This window comes from Adiantum capillus-veneris, chromosome 19, assembly GCF_014529385.1.
Source record: "Adiantum capillus-veneris isolate H3 chromosome 19, ASM1452938v2, whole genome shotgun sequence".
In the NCBI taxonomy this organism is placed as follows: Eukaryota; Viridiplantae; Streptophyta; class Polypodiopsida; order Polypodiales; family Pteridaceae; genus Adiantum; species Adiantum capillus-veneris.
This window is the reverse complement of record NC_140949.1, coordinates 126,412,256-126,416,340: the sequence shown is the minus strand read 5'-3', so window position 1 is coordinate 126,416,340 and position 4,085 is coordinate 126,412,256. Positions and strand designations below refer to the sequence as shown.

At 41.2% G+C, this 4,085-nt stretch overlaps 1 pseudogene; it reads right to left on the bottom strand.

Annotated features, from left to right (window-relative positions):
* Positions 1 to 912: 912 nt before the first annotated feature.
* LOC147434820 (uncharacterized) lies at positions 913 to 1,595 on the bottom strand (annotated as a pseudogene).
* Between the last annotated feature and the right edge of the window lie 2,490 nt (positions 1,596 to 4,085).

Sequence of the window (4,085 nt, the reverse complement as noted above, 5' to 3'; positions counted from 1 at the left end):
ACATGTGTTGCTGTTAGGAGAGAAAGATGTACCTTCCTCACCACTCATATGTATAGCAGAGCTTATGAAGCTCACTTCTGATAAAATAAAAGAAGTTTTTTTGTGTTACTCTTTGTGTCATTTTCTTTCGAATGTTGATTTTGTTTCCATCGAAAATTTCTGAACGCCACATGCTTCTGTGTGTGTGTGTGTGTGTGAGGTGGGATCGAGGGAATAGGCAACGACCAGAGGGCAAGTCTCTCTCTCTCTCTCTCTCTCTCTCTGTGTGTGTGTGTGTGTGTGTGTGTGTGTGTGTGTGTGCGTGAGGTCGGATTGAGGGAATCGGCAGGCGACCAGAGAGCAAGACACCTCTCTCTCTCTCTCTCTCTCTCTCTCTCAGTGTCTGTGCGTGAGGTGGGATTGAGAGAATAGGTAGCGACTAGAGGGCAAGGCACCTCTCTCTCTCTCTCTCTCTCTCTCTCTCTCTCTGCGTGTGTGTGCGCGTGCGCACGTGCGTTGAAAAAATTCACGATGCGATTGTCAATCTGGGATCCTTGTGGAGACATTCATGATGAGAGACCCTTGTCAGGGCCTATTGTACGAGAGGGAGGGGATTGGACCTCATATTCTAGAGGGAGGCTGGGTGAACGCAGGAGGGCGGGCACAAAAGAGCACAATTATCAATGGGCAATAGGGAATCTTTAAAATTATTGTTTTTTTTTGCACTTGCCATAGGAAGTAGGTCTTTGCCATAGGCAGTAGGTCCTTTATCAAAAATTAAGGGTGGTGTGGTGGTAGTACATAAACTTTATAACTTTATATGAGTTTATCATGGAGCCGGAGAAGTAATGTCGGCTTGGGGGGGGGGGAGAACTGTGTAACCACTAAAGGTGAGGAATGGCAAGCTCACATGGATTGAATGGCAAGCGACAATGAGTCGAGGGGGCTGGAGCGCCTTTATAAACGGCGTTGTAGCAGCACACAAAGAAGAAGGAAGAGAGAGAGAGAGAGAGAGAGAGAGAGAGAGAGGAGAGCCAATTGCTAGTACTGTAGAATATCGAGCAGAGAAGAGGAGAGGATATGGAGGGGGCAAGATCAATGAAGGGGGGGATGTGGGTAGTGCTAGCCATGATGCTGATAGTGGGGGCGAGGGCGGGGAATGTGGTGATAAATGAGTCGGAGGCGCCCATCTCAATACAGCAGGCGAGCGTGAACGCCGTCAACAACAACGAGAGCACTGTGGTGGTGGCGCAGAATACAAGGATGGAGCTGCCGGAGGGGTTTGCGGACGCCAGCGTCATGGTGCGCAATGAGGCCACGGGCGGCGTCTTCGGGCCCGTCAGCCTTAACCACGACGATGCCATGCTAGTGCAGTCCAGCTCGTCAGGCTCCGTGACCAATGTGGTGTCCGTCCTGCTGGGCACCATCGTGCAAGGCACCCTCACCGCCCTCCGCACTCTCGTTGACGACCTCTAATCTCTCTCTCTCTCTCTCTCTCTCTCGTCCTCCCGCTGCTGATAAAGACTCTCTTGCCTTCTATGCCCTCCCCCTGCATGGAAGCCGTGCCGTGCCGTTTGTACCTTGTTGATACGACATAGTGCATTTTCCCTGGAGTCAAATTCTTTCCATTTCTCTCTAGCTTAGTCTTTTCTTCTGCTCACTTTGACATTTTAAAGCAAACTGTTGAAAAGCAAAGAGACTCGGTTTTTAAAATGAAGCACCCAGTAGGTAGTAGGTAGACGGGATATACCATATGAATCCTAAACTTAAAAGATACAACACGATTTGAATGTGAAGTAGTTTTGGCGCATTCAAATGTATGAATCATAAGAGAGAAGAAGTACTCAAATATTCATTGATTCAATGCTACTTGAAAATCTTTATTTTAAAAAAAAGGTATCGGTGATAGCTAAAATTAAGGGAAAATTACCAAAATACCCCTCTAATTTGTGAAAATTCCCAAAATATCCTTGTATCTATTTTTGCTGGATTGTTCACGATTTCCTAATCTTTATTCTTTTTTGACAACGTATATCCGTTTTTTAGTGCTTAGCATGTAATTTGTCACAAATTACCTCCCAAAAAAAGACAATTATGTCTAAATATAGTGAAACAATTCATCCCCAAAGCCTACATAACCAGCTCAAATTCTAGTTTTAGTATCTTGTATTCATAGACAATCCGTCTTCTTATGAAAAGCTATAATTTTTTAGTTTTTGGATAAATTTACTCTCACAACGAGGGGTATTTTGGGAATTTTGGAAAATTTGAAGGGCATTTTGGGAATTTTTGACAAAATATGAGGGGTATATTGGGAATTTTTGAAATTTGAAGGGTATTTTGGGAATTTCCACAAATTAGAGTGCTATTTTGGTAATTTTTCCTAAAATTAACAATTATTATGAAAAATATAAATTTGAGCTAAAGAAGTGTAGCAGTAGGATGTAAACACATGTCATATATTCATGTTTGTGAGAGTTAATTTTTTTTTCATGATGGTTGCAAAGAAGATCTAAATAGATGGTCTTCAAATGTTGCAATACCGAGACATTAGAATACTTTATTACTACTTTTGAAACAATGTTCATAGTTTTAGAGTTTTATGTAGTACATGACACAAATTTTGAGTAGTATTTTCACTAATACATACATCTATGGTTATACCACTATGCTGTACATGATACAAAATTTGAGTAGTATTTTCACTAATACATACATCTATGGTTATACCACTATGCTGTACATGATACATCTATGGTTATACCACTATGCTGTACATGATACAAAATTTGAGTAGTATTTTCACTAACACATGCTTTTATGGTTACACCAAATTTAAGCAATATCTAATGAAGATTACAAGCTTTACAAAAACTGTAACAAACATTTTGAGTAATATTATTGTCATATATAGGCAATAGGAAGAAGGGCCACATGTAATGAACTTCCGCTCTGGAACTGGAGTTGAGAGTTACAAAAAAGAGTACTGGCTTCATTTAATGCAATGATCGAGTCTGAGCCGCCTCACATAAACTACAACTTGGATGGTGCCAAGGAACGCTCTTTTACTTGACGACCTGAGAGAGAGAGAGAGAGAGAGAGAGAGAGAGAGAGAGAGAGAGAGAGAGAGAGAGAGAGAGAGAGAGAGAGAGAGAGAGAGAGAGTTGCCATTGCATGCTTCTGCTGTACCTAGAGGTGACAAACTTAGCCTAAACAGGTGAGTGCATGCAAAAAGCCTCTCTCTCTCTCTCATGATGCATGTAACTTCGGACTTATTGTCTATTCTGATGTGCTGCCGCATGGGGGGTATTGGCACGAAGCTTGCAGGTTGGGATGCCATGTATCATTAGCTTCCTATAGATTGGGATGCTATGCATCTACTTTTGCACCTCGCCATGTTCTCCCATGTTGACATCTAGCATATGCGTGCAGCTTAGGATGCCATGATCTGCTATACAATAGCTCAACATGATCTCTCTCTCTCTCTCTCTCTCTTTCTCTCTCTCTCTCTCTCTCTCTCTCTCTCTCTCTCTCTCTCTCTCTCACCAAATTTCATTTTTGGTTTACTTAAATAAATTTCTTTCTCTAGAACTGGTAATTCTAGTGAGAGAAAAAAAATATTAGAAGAGCTAATTATGTTCAATGGAATGAGGAATTGTTCTTGAACTAGAGAATTCTAAAATTTGAATGTTCTTTTTCAGAAGTTCCATTGAAATTTGATAAAGATTCAACCAAGAGTTTATGGGACAAAAACGAAATCTTTGCGAGTCCAAAGAGTCTGAAATGGATCCCGAAAGCCTCCGAAAGTGGGCAATATGGATAATAAAAAGGTGGGAATGGGAGCCAAGGTGTTATAATCCTCACATGATAACCTAAAGCTATAAGGAGATAAATGATGTGGTCAACAAGTCTTCGCAAGCGAGAAAGTAAAAAGAGTAGTTTTAGAATAACTCAAAAAAGAAGGCGTTTCTTAAAAAATGGGCCACCTATCTTATCGAAAACAGTGAGATGAAAAACTTTCATCATTTCAAAGTTTTTATGATTTGAGCATTAGGAAATTTCAGAGGTCATTTGGAGGGCCATATGAAGAGAGAGAAAAATAGAGC